The following is an 18700-nucleotide window of genomic DNA, read 5'->3' on the forward strand; positions in this document are numbered from 1 at the left end:
CACATGTTTTCATCTCTGCATTTTGCTTCTATACAGCTGGGTGGAAACTCCATTGGGTTTGGAGTACTGACCTGATACTTACAGCTTCAGCAACCTGAGTGGTACCTGCCATGTAGGTGAGAACCTGGGAAATATTTGACTAAGTAGCAACCCTCCCAAGTGATCGGCAGCCTAGGGGTGCACACAATAGAGAAGCCAGGGTCTTTCCCTTCATACCGATGAATGCGAATGTGTTTCCTGCGGGGCCCATTGACAGCCTAGATCCTAGTACTGTGAGATATTAGATGGGAAGCATCAATTTCTTTTTGTTTACAAATCCCAGAGAGGACATTTGATCAGTGCACCTCTTACTTTAATGACTTCAGTGACTCTCATCTCTGAAAGGCATCGACTTGAGGCTTAAAAAAAAAAAAAAAAGGCCAAGTGCTAATGGAACAAGCGCCCTAGGCCAGAAAACCAGCCTTTGCATTGTACTGTAAATTTTTTTTTTTAAAGTTCAGCTGTTTTTCAAAAATAATTAAATGTATTAATAAATTTCTATAAGAATTATTTTTTAGTTGTGTATGTGTGTGTGCACGTGTTTCTGTGTATTGAGATATAATAATGTGTGTCTCTGTGTGTATAAGCCCAAGGTTGACATCAGGAATTTTAGTTTGTTGCCATCTACTTTATGCTTTTGAAAGAGTCTCTTAATCGAACCCAGAGCTTCTAAGAAGTGTAGCCTGCCTTCTCAGCTGGGATCCCCTGTCTCTGTCTTCCAAGTGGTGGGATTACAGTTTACACCATTACAGTGGTGGTAGGCCACCTCCCCCTACCCCACCAGCTTCTACATGGGTCCTGGGGATGAAAATGCTGCCAAATGGCACCCTTACAGATCCAGGATTTTCTTTTTAACATAGGTAGCATTTGTCCAGAATCACATAAAATAATTAAGAACTGAGGGACCAGAGAGATGGCTTAGCTGTTAAGGACACTTGCTGCTCTTGCAGAGGTCCTTAATTTGGTTCCTTGTACCCATGCTGGATAGCTTACAACAGCCTGTAACTCCAGCTCAGGGCATCTAATGTCCTCTTCTGGCCTTTGTGGGCACCCGCACACATTATGACATATACAGCCATCTGTGACACACACATATGTGTGAGTTTAAAAAAAATCCAAAATCTAAGCACTGACTAAATATGAATATATGTTGTTAAACCAGTTTTAAATTAGTATCACAATAACTATCTGGGAGATTTATGGATTTGCAAACTCATCAAAGATCCATTTCATAGTATCATAGCCTTTCTCACTTACTACATTTTGTTCAGGAAAAAGTTATGCTTTTCCCAAAGAAGTGGCATTCTTGTTTCTGTAGAAATGAATGTACCTTTGAAAGAGTCAGGGAAAAAGATAATGGCTCAAAGTGAACAAGATGAGAAAGCCATGTGACACGAGTCCGGGCCATGAGACGAGCGGAGGTGGCTTCTGAGCCATGGAGTAGCTCATGAATGGCTGGTCATGCATCGGTAGTCATGAATTATTTTTTGCTCTGAGCTCTAAGTACCAGATCAAGCTAGAAGCTGGGCAGGATCTGGTGAAATGGAAAAGATGACTCTTTAATTAAGCAGTGATAAGCACTTAATTGTGTGTTATGACTTATTACAGCTGCTAAAAGCAAGTAAGCATTATTTAAAATAAACTCAGAGGATGAGTACGGGTAGAGTGTTCCAAAGGGGGCAGGTATTGTGAGGCAGGAGCCGAGATATTCTGCAGCATAGAAGGAAAGAGTTTGGCCAGATTAATGTTGATTTCTTTCCTAAACAAACAAACTGACTCTTAAAGATACTTTACATATGCAAAATTTACAGATACACACACACACACACACACACACACACACACACACACACAAAGTACAGGACAAAGAGAATATAAGCGAAAAGACTATATAGCTTGGCACTTAATTATCCATAGGGATACACATATATTTTTATTAGCTTAAGAGGATTTCAGTGGCCCTGGGGTGTAGAAGACAGAATAGGTAGGACAGTGGCTGGCAAAGAATCAGCTCAACTACATAGTTACAGCCATTCATTGTTTCTGACTGGCTGCAGACATTAAAACTGATTGACTGATTAATTGACTGACTGATTGATTGATTGAGACAGGGTCTCACTATATAGCCCTGGCTGTCCTGGAACTCATTATGTCGACCAGGCTGGCCTCAGACTCAGTGAGATCTCCCTGCCTCTGCCTGCTGAGTACTGGGATTAAAGGTGTGCACCACTACATCCAGCTTCTTGAATTGCACTGCAAAGTATTTAGTGTCTGATGACTTTGCCCCAACGTGTTTGCTCCTGTTACTTGCTAGGTCCCATGGACCTAAGTTTCCTTACTTCGATTCTTTGCTCGCGTTCAGCGTTCAGCCTACTTAAGTTTAAATGGACAAGATGGCGGCATTATCTCTCTTCTTATCCAGATTTGCAATGAAGACTGTAATTCCTTTGGAATTCCATTGTCTCCTCCTGATAGCTGCGATAAGTTGAGTTTCTGGAGACCATCTGAAGTTTCACAGTGGTGGCAGGACCACACTTGTCCTCTGCTGCTTCAGAAAAATGTATTCCTACCCATGATACTCCAGTGTGCTTTCAGAGGCCACTCAAAGCAAGATAAAGCCATGTCCTCGGAGCAGGGCATCTTTAACAGGGGGGGCGTGGTAAGATGAAGTTCTTTGGAGCAATCTCCTAGCAGGAAGCAACAGCCAACCTTCACTGCTTCTCTCTAAATGCGGACGTGCTTTTCAAGCAGGCTGATCCGTGGACTTCTGACCTCTCCCCATTCTCTTCCCCAGTCACACCCTTCCACCCTGCAGCCACTGAACAAGAGCATACGATCAGTTCAGGTGCACAAACTGTTCATGCGACAATGCGAGGAATCTCAAAGTACAGGCAACAGAGAGATTACGTGAGTTACAAGCACAAAGCCTCCTATTACTAAATTAGCTTGGCACAGGTTTAAAGCATTTAATTTTGCTCAGCAAACATTAAACAGTCCCTTCCTTGCGCTCCCTGTTTCCCTCCCCCAACTCCAAACCCTAGGCCTTTGTATTCACTATCCTGTCTTTATTCTTACAAAGCTTTTTTTTTTTTTTTTTTTTTGGTCTTTCACCAAAAGTCCATTTTCATTTCCTGGAATAGTGAAAGCATATGCCATCCGGCAGACACCCCAGCCCATTGAGCTTGAGAGCACCTCCTTTGTGTGGAAGACCTCCTAATCCCTGGTATTACCTTTTGGGGCATCTCACTGGTCAGGCTGTGGAAAGCTTATTTGCCTCTGCTGAACTTTGTTACAGTCTTGGTCACCTTGGCTCTCTATAGATCACTCTGATTTTCTTGTCCCATGGTCCCCTGAAAAGCCCCAGTGTGTGTGTGTGTGTGTGTGTGTGTGTGTGTGTGTGTGTGCATTTCTCTTTTATTAGCAGATGGCCCTTCCCCTGAATGCGTCATTAATTGTAGCCCAGAGCTCTGTTCTGCCAAGCATGGCTCAACAACACTGTGTCTTATAGACACTGACCTCCTCCCACCTCTTTCTCCCACCGGGAGGACTCTGGGTCCCCTGAGACTTATGAGGAAGGAAGAGTTAAAAGAAGCTTTGCTACGGAGTTCATAGCCAAGGGGCATAAAAAATGTCTAGTTCTAAAACATGAAATTTAAGGTACAAGAGAAAGTAAATAAATGTACTGTAATTATATCAGGGATATGTGGAATTATACATTTGATTTTTAAAGTTTCCTTTTTATTCTTTTTTTCCCATAAATGTTCGAATGCATCACTTTATAATTAGGAAAAGTACTGTTTATGAAGTAAGATTAAAGTCAGTTGTAGATCACCCAGTAATGGCATGGTGGCGAGGGCAGGTCTGGGGGCTGCTTTCCTAGCCCACTATTCCTTAGCATTTTCATTTTTCTTGTTTGTGTATTTACATTTCCCTTTATTTAGCATTCACTGAATATTCATATGCTTCTAATTCCCAGACTTTTGTAGAGTTGGGCTGGGGGGTGTGACCATGTACATAAACAACCATCGTGACCAAGTTAAAAATTTAAAAACCAGAGTGCCTTTGTATTAGTGAGAGTTGACCAGAGAAAAGAAGTGACAGGAGGAGACAGACAGACAGACAGACAGACAGACATGATGTGGGCATAGCTGATATAAAGATATAGATATGAAGGTATAAGTTTTACTCTGAGTATAATGACCTTAGGGTCAAGATTGGGATAATGTATATCTTCCTGTAAAAGGCTGAAAACCAGCAATTTCTAGAACTACAGAAGGTAGATACCATGGCCCATTTAGAGAGCAAATTTGTCCCCTCTTCTGTTCTATGTGGGCCTTCAATAGATTGGGTGAGACTCAAGGACATTTAGATCAGGGGTTGGGAGTGGGCATCTGCTTTACCTAGTTTATGAATCCTAAAGCTATTCCGTTTTGAAAACATCTTCATACAATGCTCCAGAAATGTTTACCAAGCATCCAAGCATCCCTTTAGACTGCTTAAGCTGACACAAAACATGGAGCATCCCGGCCTTCCTTCTTTCTCTCATCTAGCAACAGGCTCTGTGTGAGTAAGAAAATGAATGACCCAAGTTGTGAAGATTCCTTTGTTACACAGTAGAATTTGATCTAATCTGACTAATTCTAATTTGATATGTATCTGTATCTTTAATTCTGAGGCCACGTCCTTTAGAATATACAGTACCTGGTTCAACGTTTCAAAGACTCTCTTGATAAGATACATTTCTTCCACACTTTGCTTCTTACTCTGATCTCTGACCCTTTTTCTCTGCTTGAACTAGTTGGAGTTTGTTTTTCCATCCAAATTTATGGGTCAACCCAGGTGCAGATAATAATTTAGCTGTGCAAACGTGTCACCCTGATAGTGTCTCCCCTACCTTGATGAACTAACTGGGAAAGCATAGTCAAGATTTTGCAGGTAAGGGGTTTAGCTGAGTTTTACCATCTTGGCCAAGAGTAGAATGTCTGAGTTGCTTCCCGATATTTCAAAGGTCCAGAACTACTTGTAGATTATCAGATGCACGGTTATAGTTTGTATATGTGGAGCCTGGGTGGTGTGCTGGCAAGCATGATCTTCCTGAAGGAGCCATTTTTCCATGGACATGAAAATTATGATCAGTTGGTGAGGATAGCCAAGGTTCTGGGAACAGAAGATTTACATGACTATGTTAACAAGTACAACATTGAATTAGATCCACATTTCAACGGTATCTTGGGCAGACACTCCCATAAGCGATGGGAACGCTTTGTCCACAGTGAAAACCAGCACCTTGTCAGCCCTGAGGCCTTGGATTTTCTGGACAAGCTGCTGCGATACGATCACCAGTCATAGCTCACTGCAAGAGAGGCCATGGAGCACCCTTACTTCTACACTGTTGTGAAGGACCAGGCTCAAATGAGCTCCACTAGCATGGCAGGGGGCAGCATGCCTGTCAGCAGCGCCAAGATGATGTCAGGGATTTTTTTCAGTGCCAACCCCTTCACCCCTTAGACCTCTGGCAGGCTCACCAGTGATTGCCGCCGCCAACTCACTTGGGATAGCTGTCCCAGCTGCTGCTGGCGCTCAGCCGTAATCACCCCATCTATCTCCTGATGCCTGAGCAGAGGTGGGGAAGCCCACCCTCTCCTTGATGCAGCTTGTGCCTGGTTGGGAGCATGAGAACAGGACCCAGCATTTTGCTGCATACAGGAAACCCAACTCAGTGACAAAGACAGATTCTACCTTAGAGTAAAAGGCTGGAAAACAATTTTCCAAGCAAATGGTCCTAAGAAACAAGCTGGAGTAGCCATTCTAAATCTCCAGCCCGAGAACACAAAGGGAGGGACTCATGGCTCCACCTGTATGGGTAGTTGGTGGTGGCCTTGCCAGGTATCAGTGGAAGTGGAGGGCCTTGGTGCCTGAAAGTTTGGATTCCCTAGTGTTGGGGAATTTCAAGAGCAGGGAGGCAGGAATGGGAGGATGGTGGGAGCACACCCTCATAATAATTGGAGGAGTGGGGATGGGGTAAGGGGTTAGGCATCAGTGGAAGTGGAGGGCCTTGGTGCCTGAAAGTTTGGATTCTCTAGTGTTGGGGAATTTGAGAGCAGGGAGTCAGAAATGGGAGGATGGTGGGAGCACACCCTCATAGAAACTCCCAGAATTATATGGATTAGACATGACAGAGGTAGGCCACCAGAAGACTAGATTCCAGAATTCAAACAAAAAATTATCTTGATACTAAAGTTTGTTTTGAGAATTGTATATTGCAGAATACACAGCCTTGGTGTATCTACCCATCAGGCAAGCTGAGCAGACCTGCTTAAACCTCTGATGTCCTGGGATTTCAGCTGGATGCAGTGAAGACACAGCGTCAGAGGCTTATCAATTTACTCTTCCCTCTGCCCCTCTTCTAATATCTCAATGCCCGTAATCAGCTTGAAGAAGTTAATGAAGAGTCGGTGCCCCTATTCCTTGGGCTTGGGGACTGAGGTGGTTAATATTGGTTAATATTTCTGTCTTTCTAGGGAAAAGTAACGGTTTGGGTGGAACAGGGAGGATTAGCTAAGATTTATTGCATAGCCATAACCTATTGGTAGAAATATGTATAATTGTTATTAAGATGAAGTTAAAATTCCTTAAATGGTACAAAATTTACTTTGATTTCAAATTTAAGGTTTTCATTGGTACAAGCTTCTTATTGATATAAAAGTGAGATGAATATTGTTACTCTCATAGGCATTGTGCCTGTACAACACATTTAGGAATACAAGGCTTAGACCCAGTCCTTCTTTTAACTTTTTTTAACTGATTTGAGATGGTTAGCCTGTGAGTTAAGGGCCTATAGCAAATTCATGGCTTTGAGTTTATTGTTAGGGTGGTTTCTATATTTTATTTAGAAATAGCTGAGAGGAGTTAACAGACAACAGTCCAGATTGCTTTACATGAATAGTTGGTTTTCAAAACATCAGAAGTCCACAGAATTGATGTTACAAACATTTCTGTATTAATGTTCACTTTGATTAGAGACCTGTCTGCTCCTGACAGCTTCCTATATTGAATTCTAAGAAGAAATTGAGCATCTTTGGAGTTACTCCAGTTGTGGTGAGACAGCCACTAGACAAGAATTGCCTCTTTTCATCTACAGACAAATGACTGTCCAGAAAAGGACACACTTGCAGAATAGTCGACTGATTATATCTGCCAAGACAGAGTAATCAGCCCTTAATAATTCTGCATCACTAGGTTTGTCAGATGATCCTGGGCCAGAAGGCTGAAGATCAGATGCTCCAATGTTTTGTAGTATAGGGACTGTCCAGGTGTTTAACTGTCTCTATAAATTGGCTAAGTTTTAGAAGCTATGCTTTGTGCTTCCCATCATTTCAGTTAACTCAGTCATTCTGGATTTCTGATGGGATTGAAAACTTATAGTCTCATAGCCAATCCTGGCTATTTACTTTGAGAGAAAAGATTTGAGAGGGTGGTTTTCAGCTGACATTCATTCTAAAGCCAAGAAAAAAAGCCAGGTTCAGAACTAAGTCTTTTAGTTAGGAGAGATGACAGAGGTTCTGGTTAGTCAAAAAAATGATGGGCTGGGTATTAGGTCTATCTTGTACCTTACTGACACAAATTGGTATAGTTATGCTCTAATTGTATTTTGAGAGAAGAGTTTTGTTTTAACAGGAAGGGTGATATGTAGGAGGAGCTAAGGTGGGAGGAGTACAGAGAGGAAGAGCTAGGTGACAAGAGAAAGAGAGGGAGGGGGAGAGAGAGAGAGAGAGAGAGAGAGAGAGAGAGAGAGAGAGAGAGAGAGAGAGAGAGAGAGAAAAATGGAGATGAATGTTAGTGTGTCTCCTCCAGTCAAAGATAGTTGATATATCTAGGTTGGGTATTGGGTTACACTTCTGATTGATATTGAGCATTACCAAACTTATAAAGCCTTTGATTAATATTTAAAAAATTGTATAAAAGCAAAAAAGAGAAGGGGGCATGGGATAGGAGTTTTCTAGGGAGGGGAAATGGGGAAAGGGGATGGCATCTGAAACGTAAATAAAATATCCAATATAAAAAAAGATTTCTCAGGTAAATTTCATTACCCCTCACAAACCAAGACTCTGTACTGTTAAGCATGGTCTCCTCTACTACATCCGACAGAGACTTCTACCCAGGTTCTTGTCTGTAATTTCAGCACTGGGAGGCCAAGGCAGGAGGATCACGAGTCTGATTATACCAGGGTTCTACGGTAATATCTCGCCTCAAAACCAACCAAACAGAGGCATTTCCTGGTTGGAGACTGCAGGATGTAGTCCTGGCTCTAGGATCTATCTACTACTGTAAATGGTACCCTTACACTACTGTGGGATTCCTATGTGCTATGTCTTTTATTGAAAACCCAAAGTTCCTCTCCCCAATACACAGGCAGAACCCTAAGCACAAATAAAGAAACTCTGGAAAAAATACAATTAAAAAAAAAAATCAAAGACCTCTTCTAGTCTAATAAAAGTTTCATTTCAGACAAAGATGTGTCATGATATTGGAGGACACCCTTTATGGGGCAAGAACTTCTCTCTTTAGACTTTGAATTCATCCAAATTGAACATGACCACTCCCACATGTTACCAGGAATGTTGATTCGTTGTGTAGTCTCTGTTTATACAGGGACAAAGTCTTAAATAGAGCCTAGGATGAAGCTGAAAAGAGTCCATGGACCCCCTGCCTCCTGTTTATGTGTCTCCCCTCTGTAATAGGTCCTTGACAGTTATTATTTGACTCGGTTTTCCTAGCAGTGTTGTAAGTCACTATTCAGTCATAGAAACTGTGGCTCAGACACATTAAGTATTGTCCCATTCAACTAGCTAGTGAATGCCTGTCTCACCCCTGACCCTAGACCATTCATTTCTCACTTAGTGACTCTACAAGGCTGCACAGCCCAGGTGACCTGCCATCCAACTCAGCTGCTAAAATCCCCATTGTCACCCATGTAGGTGATCGAGTAAGGACTATTTGGCTACATTCTGAAGGCTTCTTCCTTCTCATAAAAGTGTGGGACTGAGGGGAGGAGGGAGCACAGTTGTTAGCGACTGTGGACCTCCCAGCTTGATGCCAGATCTGCCGTGTTTGTTTCAAACCAGCATCTGGCTTCATGATGCGGCTGCTTCAGAGCCACGGGCTGCAATTTCAACAGTCCCAGCTTTCACCAGCATCACCAGCATCACCAGCATCACCAGCATCACCAGCATCACCAGCATCACCAGCATCACCAGCATCACCAGCATCACCAGCATCACCAGCATCACCAGCATCACCAGCATCACCAGCATCACCAGCACGGGCTATCCTATGGGCCCCTCGGCCTCTTAGGTGCTGGCATCGGACAGTTACAACTCAGCAACAGGAGAGGGTGAAGAAGGCAGCTTGCCTAAGAAGAGACCCCGCTTGCTGACAGTACTTCACACTTATTTTCTTTCCTGACTGATTACAGAGAGACTGGACAAGCAACAGAAAGGTTCTCCAAGGCTTTTGCTGCCCGCCTGCTCTGACCTCTCCCTATGCATTTTGTCAAAGAAGAATCTTCTTCCCTAACTAGAACAAGATGGGGTGCCATATGACTCCCACCACTAGGCAGATTAAATCAAAAGCAGCTTCTTGGCCACTCACATATACTCGGTGCCTAGGAGAAAAAGGCACTATTATACTATATCATCCATGTGGAGGCTGCATTCAGGAGCAGAAAGATCTAGAAGAGACTGTGGAAGGAGAGTTTTGGAGTACCAGCAGCATGATATACCACGGGAGGAAGAGGTTAGCTTGTTTTACAAGCAGGTAGAGAGTGAACCCCAGTTTGAGGGTAGGGTGGGGTGCCGTTGGTCAGTTCAGGTCACCAGAGAACTACACAGGAAGGAAGCATTTCCTGCTGCGTTGAGGGGCAGACAAAGAATGGGACCTATCTGATGAGACCAGATCATCTCAAGGTTATGTCTTTGGGCCCCTGTGAGGTTCAAAGATGGTAAGATAAACTTCTAAACTAAATCTCACAATAAATAATAATAATAATAATAATAATAATAATAATAATAATAATCTAAACTAAAATCTCACAATACATCGCCTGAGGTTTCATGTCCCTGCGTCCAGGATGTTCTGAGCAAATGACTTTGGACAAGCTATCTGCAAATTTGGTCTCCGCTGAAACAGTGAAAAGTACGCCCTACAGTGTACTCTTCTGGGGGCACGTGTAGCATGCCTGGTGTATAGGAAGCACGGAACAGACCTTACTCACCTCATCACCGTCATCACTGTCCCCCAAGACGGCAACAAGTAACAGACTGTTCCATCCAATTTCCTTCTCAGCTATTTGAGTGAGAGCTTGCTTTTAGGTTTTGGATCAGTCACGTGCAAAACGATTCCGTGATCGCGTCTGTCGGCGCTGTCTTCGCGCTCTGCTCCGCCGTGAGCGACCTCAGAGCCATGAAGCGCATGCAGGTCGTTGGTGGCTTAAAAGGTCGAGGGAGAGAAACAGCTCTCAAGCTTTCGCGTTTTTTTTTTTTTTTTTTTTTTTTTTAGCTGAAGATTTAAACTGTTTATATGTTCTCTTTTGGCTGCCTTAAAAATAATCCTCATTTTTTTTATTAGAAATGGAAACAAAAGGATTAAAGGCATCTGAAGGGTGATTTGTAATTGGTCTCCAGACTACGCTCCCGTTTGCATGTGTCTAGAGCAAGCTCTTGGGTGAAGCTATGGGGATCAAGCAGCCAGGATTACAGCAATGCTTTAACCTTGACACTTTAGGATCATAATGCTCTTTGCCTATTAGCTTGTTTCCCCATCCTAATGCTCTCTGGTCTTGGCAGAAGCTTCTAAAATGACCACAGAACACTTCTGTGTTTGCTTTGTCTGTATCATCTGCCTCCAAATGTACACACTAATCGTCACCAAGACAAAGAAAAACAAGCCATCAAGCCCATTAGCATGATACTCTTTTGTGTGTGCTGCCCTTCGTGAATGGCCAGTGCATGCAGCATTGATTTCTCCTCAGCCCCGCCCCGGCAAAGAAATTTGTTGAAATTAACAGACTTCCGGGAGAAGCTCAAAAGACGATTAAGGGGAAGAAATCCAATTATTTTTTTTAGCCATTGAGTCATCTACAAAGAACAAAGGAAACACGGAACCTGCATGTGAGAAAAATATGCATGAAAGACACATTTCATCAGAGTGGTAACTAGGGAAAGGCTCTATAATCTTGGTCTTAAGAGCGCATTTGGAATTGATGTGCGGTGGAGGCCACGGGTGTGCATCAGGCTCTGAGGTTCAAGTGCACAATTGGCTTGTTTATTGTTACAGTCAAACCTTTATTTCAGAGTCAAGTGTTAATTGTAAAATGTTTGACTAGGAATCCCAAAGACACAGACACCTTTGTTGTTCGATAGGTGGGGGAAACGGCACAATTTATCATAATTACTGAGTCTCACTTTACTTTTTTCTGTCTCCAGCAACATTTTGGACTCAATTTAGATTAAAGTGTATCTCTCTTGTTAATTATGGTATTTAGTTCCCAGCTTGTAATTGGTATCTGGTGCTTCTGACTCCCGGTGCCCTGGGTGTCGCTGTTTCTAGGGGCGCCCGAGGTAAACTGAAATGGAAAGCACCGGCTTCCTTATATCACTTGAGTTATTCCTTGTGGCTTCAGGTCGCCGCGGTGTGGGGGTTGGGAGTGTTGAAAGGTAGGTGGGATATGCGATTATCTTCCAATTGGAGAGGCCCAAAGAGAGCCTCTGTGTTACTGGCAGGGCTTTGTGCCAGAATATAATCAAATAGGAAACTGGGTGCCAATGGTAATTTTTGAAATGTGCTTTTATGACATCTTCCACAAAGATGAAAGCAGTGTTCTGTAAAACAAACAAACAGCACAGGACTTGAGCTAAGGCTCTGATATGAAATTTATGTATATTTCACCAAACCCAACTTGAAAGGAATTACACTTGATTTGAAACTTTTAATTGTTCCTGCTGTTTCTCTCCACAAATAAGGAAATGCTGGCTTTCTGCAGACAGACTCTCCATGCCAGTGATCGGGTTCTTTTCAAGGCTAGGCCGCACTAATTGCTGTCTGTTTGATTCTGTGCCTTTCTGAAATTGAAGGTTGCCTCAAGGCAGGGAGAGAAGGCACAGCGGCCATGCTTGTGGGTTCGGAGACAGGGGTAACCCACAGAGGTGGCCACAAGCCAGTCTCATTATCCTGAGGCTCCAGCAGGCCATGGGGGGGGGGGGGCACACTTCTCTGCTTCAAATTTGTGCCTATGGCTGAAGTTTGGAGTCTTGGGGCTTTTGCTTTGTATCATTTATCATTTCTGACCGATAACAGCCCCATTTTCTTCCAACAACCAAACACAGTCATTATGGTTTTGTTTTAATGTGGTATTTGGTATTGTATTTCACTGCTTGTCAACCTCCGTTTACAAAACAGGAGTATATTAAAGGATGTGGATTTCACACAGAATGGACATGCCACTTCTTTTCAGCAATCCTGTGATTTTTTTTTTTTTTTTTACCACCTCCCAAGTAGCATCATATCTCTAATACGGCACTGTGCTTAACTCCTGTTAAAATCTGTTCTACCAGGGTGGTGGATGTTGAAGCTACTTTATTGGTATCTGACAACACACAGGCATTGGATAACATCGGAGGCTATTTCATCAGTTATGTGACCTGTCAGGTTTTTTAAAAATGGGATTTCAAAATCATAAATTCAAGAAATTAAGAAAATGGGATATGTAGTTATCCAGCAAGGTTGACAAACATTTTTTTTTTTTTTTTCTGAATGACAATTTGACAGAAAGTGGTAGTGAACACGGAATGCTGTTGTTCAGACCTACTGGGTTCAAATCCTGACTCTGCTTCTCACCAGTATGGAAACTTCATAGGTCAGGTCTTTGCGTTTCAGTTCCTCCTGTTCTGAGGGCTATAATGGTACCCTGGGCACAGGGGTCAGCTTTTCCTTGCATCTGTAGACTCTTCATTAGGGACTCTGATGATTACACAGTGACATTGTGGTGACCTCCTGGGGACCTTCTTACCCCCAGTGCTTCTCTTCCTCTTACCCCCAACTTTGTGTTTTCTCATCTTTTTCCTCAAGGCTCTGGTTTTTTGCTGATTTTTTTTTTTTTTTTTTTTTTTTTTTTTAGCATGCCCTGCCCTGCCCCCAGCTGAAACCATGCCCCCTCTTCCTTTTCATCCTGGTCATAGTGTTCTTAGTGTTCTGAGGTTACCTTCCCGAACCTTCCTCCACCAGCCCCTGCCCCACGACATTGAGAAAGCTTCTTGACTTCACCTTGTCAAGTGGTCTTTCCCAGGTCCTGGTGCACGGTATATGCTTCACACGCAGACCTCTCTCTGACATCAAGTTCTGGTTTTACAGCTTGCTGGGCTATGTGATCATGAAGGTAGCCAGTTCTCAAGCTTAAGTGACCGACCTCATTAATACAAACGACAACAGCGCTAATTTCTCTCAGAATTGTCTGGATTAGAAGCCAGTCAAATGAACAACTGAGCGCATAAGTACTCAGTAAAAGCAGCTGTTACAGCTGTACCAGAATGAAGACAGTAACACATACTCCAGACGTAGTAACTCCTTTATGCTGTGTTTGTTCGATGGTAGCAATGTCAAAATTCTAATATAATAGGGAGAACAGGGATTTTCAGGGTAATGTTATGAACACTAGGACAAAGGTAGGTACAAAAGGGCAGGACAAAGCAGAGTGGTCAGTAACTCCTGTGTTCATGAAAGTAAAATTAATCGTGTAAATTCTTATGTGTGAGTACACAGGCATGCATGCATGTACAGCTGCACTTTGTCCACATGTGTACATGTGGACCAGAGTTTGATGTGAGGTATCTTCCTTTTCATTCTTTCATCTTTTGTTGTTGTTGTTTTTGTTTTTCGAGACAGGGTTTCTCTGTATAGCCTTGGCTGTCCTGGAACTTACTCGGTAGACCAGGCTGGCCTCGAACTCAGAAATCCGCCTGCCTCTGCCTCCCAAGTGTTGGGATTAAAGGCGTGTGCTACCACTGCCCAGCATCATTCTTTCATCTTACTGTGGGAGACAGTAGATCCGGAATCTCTCTGTTTTGTCTAGAATGACTGGCCAGCGAGCCCCCCAAAGCCACTTCTTTCTCCCTATTCCTGGAGAAAAGTTGTGTGAGACCAAACCCAGTCGAGCTTGTTTTAGGGAGCTGAGGACCCAAACCCAAGTTCTTATGCTTGCATAGCAAACTCTTTTTAGAAAATGTATGCTCCTTTAACTTTTAAAGTGGTACATTCCATTTTTATTTTATCTTTGCAACTAAACATCAGTCTGACCTGAATTATCTGAAGATATTTGTCTACATGGCCTAAGTTCACTAGATTGTTACAGGCAGAGAGCTAATAGTTCCAAGCACCATTATTATAATAAATTTAATAAATTTAAATCCTGTATTATGTCTACATAAAGACATGTTAAGCAGATAGATAGTATTCCTCCAGGCCTCCTGGCTAATGGTCATATTACAGAGATTATAGTCCATAAAATCACACCCTATAGATCTGGAAGGAAGCATGGGGACTCTGGTTGACCTCATCATTTTACAGGTCTTAGGAGGTGAAGCCATTTGTCCAAGCCCATTGAGCAAATGACCAATTATGGCACCAGAGGGAGGCCTCCTCTCCCTCACTGGTTGCCAGCCAAGCCAGTGGGAGCCCAGGTGTTTGTACTTTGACTTACAAACATGGCTTTCCACTGAAGTTTCCAGTATGATGACAGGTTTCAATTCAAAAACCACTTCGTTTTTTTGTTTTTTGTTTTTTGTTTTTTTTTTCCCAAAAGAATGCAGGCTCAGGAATTGAGAAGCCTGGCTTGCTTGACTATCTGCTATGAAGTTGAGTACTGGGATGGTACTGCATCTCCTGGTCTTCATTTGTAGAAAGGAGAGCATGCTGCTTCTAGGTTCCCAGCTTGAAGGCTTTAGGAGCAACTAAAGCTTTTAAAGAGAGACCACATGTGTGCTAGGTCAGGGCTTTAGGGTCACAATGTCTGGGTCTTGAACCTAGACTCTGCCACCTATTATTTATGTAAATTTGGTCAGCGCAGGTTCTAAATGAAAAGGGAGGCTGCCTCATTAAATGTGCTGGAAGGTTGGTAAATTTGTATAAAGTGTATGTTACAGAGCAGACTCTCAATCAATGGTAGCTGTTCTCAAATCATTCAAACGGTTAGATAAAAGTATGCATTATTGTCTGTTGTGTTAGGCATGCTTCTGACCTCATTCCAATAGACGCTGCCTCAGCTGACTAGATTTCATTCCCTGTAATTTTTTTTTTTTTTTTATCTGTCATCAAGAAGTACACCCAGGTCAGTACTAGCGACATACTGTGCCATGCTGACCTGGACTGAGTGCTTTCAGAAGACAGCCATCTTTGCTCTCAGGGGTTTTCTTTCTCCTGCATTGTTGATGATTGAACCAAGGGCTTGGTGCCCACTAGGAAGTGTTTTACCACTGGGATGCATTCCAGCCCTTCGTTCTACATCCATAGTGATTTTTGTCAGAATCATTAACTATATAAATTTAATAAAGAAAAACACATGGCTGCTTTGACAATTTGCTCTGAATTTATTTGTCTCCCCCCCTCACAAAACATGATGAACACCTCCACTTAATCAAATTAACAAATCTAATAAACACTGTGTACAGGGGCGATGGGTGGGAATCACAGACCCAGGGAGGCTCTGTGCTTCTCAGTGGCCTCGGCCAGCTTGCTCTCTTCACATACAATATGTGTATATGTATACAACTCAAAGAGCCATGCCAAAGTCACCCAAAAGACCTTGGTGGTAAGGGTGAATAACAATTGTATCGATCTTTCAACTTCAGTTTTCTTCCTCTTCTCATGAGGAAGAAGAGGGATTCAAAAATTAAGCCAGTGCACAGTAGCGCGTGGGAACGCCTAAGTCCTTCATTAGGAAGTGGACCCGCAGGGTGGGTGAGCAAAATAAATTGTATTGTCATAAAGCAATTAAGAGAAAATTAGGCAATCATAAGGTGATAAAAGCCTATTAGTTAAAGGGCCTGAAAAACACAGCGGGTTGTAAAAAATTAAATTCTCACACACAGAAAAAAATGCAAATACATGCAATTGTCTCACCATGGCAAACAGTCAGATTACTGATTTGTGTGAAGAGTTAAAATAAAGTCCTGATAAGCACTAAGAGCACTTTCATTCCTCGTCCCTGCTCAGATTTGAGAAATTACACTTTTTAAATTCTCTGTATCCCACCCCCACACTTTACAACAAGCCTTATAGAACCGTCCTATTCTTTCTTTAAACAAGCAAGCAAGCAAGCAAACAAACAAACAAACAAACAAAAACAAAAGGAGAAGGAGGAGGAGGAGAAGATATATTCTTTAAGATGAAATGTAACAGCATGTGACAAATTTCTTGTTGATTTCTTCTTCCTAATCGGTTGGGGGCCTCTCTACAATTAGAATCTGTAAAGAGGACCAGAGGAAGCCCACTTTTAAGCTGCTGTTAGAAACCCAGTTCTGAGTCTGGGAGATGTCAGCTCAAGTTCACATTTGACTGGGCCTTAGTTGACAGGAGTGGACGAACACCCCCATTAAGAGACCAGAGCAATCCTGCTTCTTTTTAGACCTAAAGCATTCTTTCTCCCTGTGATGTTTTGTATATGCTTGGCCCAGGGAGTGGCACTGTTGGGAGATGTGGCCTTGTTGGAGTAGGTGTGTCACTGGGCATGGCTTTAATACCCTAGTCCTAGCTGCCTGGAAGTGAGTATTCTGCTAGCAGCCTTCAGATGAAGATGTAGAACTCTCAGCTCCTCCAGCACCATATCTGCTTGGATGCTGCCGTGTTACCACCTTGATGATAATGGACTGAACCTCTGCACCTGTAAGCCAGCCCCAATTAAATGTTATCTTTATAAGAGTTGTCTTGGTCATGGTGTCTGTTCACAACAGTAAAACCCTAACTAAGACACTCCCTCTGGCTATATCTCCCCCACCACCCTGTGTTACATTTGAAAACTTCAGTCTATAAAATGGATCAAGGTTTTGTTTTTGTTCTTTCTTGGAAGAGGCGATACTAAATAATTTTTTGGCTGCATGGATCAAGGGATCTTTCTGCAACCCCCAACTCCTGCTGTTGTAGAGTAAGAAGAGCCATGGGCAAGGCTCCTCTTATGACCTGCCTGTGCCATTGAATCTCATTGATCAAATTGGCCCAGCCTCATGCTTGACCTGGTTTGCTCATACCTGGCATTGTGTTACTTTTCCTGGGGAGACACGTGCCGGGCAAAACCATTCCACTCAACTCCAGCTTGGTGAACCAGATAGTTTATTGGGGTTAGAGAAGCCTGAGCAATTCTCAAGCAGCTGTGTAACTACAGCACACATCATGACTGAGCCAACAACTGCAGCCAAGCGTCCTTCTCTATGTTCTAGATTCCTAGCACCCCATAATACCATGTGCATATGTGGGAGCAGGAGACAGTGGTGGCTGAAATCTCAGATGAGGGTCTCCAGGCCTTCCCCCCTTAAAACATCTCATTCCATAACAGCCTCGCATGGTTGATCCTTGTGGCTCTGCTGCCAGCCTGTAACTGTCCGGAGGACAATCCCCCTGTACTTGGCCAGTTCAGTTTTCTTCTTTCAGAAATCATTATGGAGGCCTTAAAAGTTTAACCAATACTCCTAGGTGTCCTGGTGTCATAAGGTTAACCCTCTTGAGACCATCAGCCAGCTTCCTTGGACAGTGTGTGTGTGTGTGTGTGTGTGTGTGTGTGTGTGTGTGTGTGTGGTGTGTTTTCTAAGTACTGCTCTGTAGTCATCCTCACTGAGCTCTGTTATGACACTATGAGCAACAGATTTACCAACTTTCTTTTCTCCTCCCGCCCCTCATGTTTTTATGAGACAGAGTCTGTCTAACTCAAGCTGACCCCAAAGTTGCTATGCAACCTTCACTTTATGATGGTCCACTTCAGCCTTCCGAGTGCTGGAACTGTAGGTGTATGTTTTCATCATACGCATTTCCTATTAGATTCCCATTTCAAATTAACCATCACTGTCTCTTGCTCCATTTCAGTAGCAAGCATCAGCATAATGCAGACTGTTGCTAAGGCAGATGAGCTCAGGGGTCCCTAGATAGTCATCTCTTCTTGTCCCCAAAGGCTGGTCCCAACAGAAGTTAGGAATCTATTTTTCTCTGTTTGATTGGTAAAGTATCCCAGTTCTTAGAGTAAACCAATTTTCTTAGCACTGATTAGATACCACATTTATCACGTCTGAAATTTTCGTATGTACACAAGTCTGTTTCTAGATTTTCATTTGCTCTGTTCATCTATTCCTCTATGGATACTTCTCTACCATATTGGATCTTTATCACCAGTAAAGTCCCCATCCAAGTTTTCTTCTAGGTCTTTTACTAAAAACTGAGTTCTCCTCATGTCTTGTCATTTTTCATAACAGCAATACGTAACAGCTTTGCAAACCTCTGATTTTTAAAACAGCGAGCACTCCTGCTTGTGGCCAAAGCCCATGAACTGAAAGCACAGAAGACTGAACACAAAGCAACTGAGGACAAACCAAGGGAGGTGCTTTGTCATTTCTATATCCACTGGCAC

General features: G+C 42.9%; 1 pseudogene; it reads left to right on the top strand.

The window, feature by feature from the left end:
- Positions 1–218: 218 nt before the first annotated feature.
- Positions 219–5711, top strand: LOC117707431 (casein kinase II subunit alpha pseudogene; annotated as a pseudogene).
- Positions 5712–18700: the final 12989 nt, after the last annotated feature.

Source organism: Arvicanthis niloticus, chromosome 4, assembly GCF_011762505.2.
Source record: "Arvicanthis niloticus isolate mArvNil1 chromosome 4, mArvNil1.pat.X, whole genome shotgun sequence".
Classification (NCBI taxonomy): domain Eukaryota; kingdom Metazoa; phylum Chordata; class Mammalia; order Rodentia; family Muridae; genus Arvicanthis; species Arvicanthis niloticus.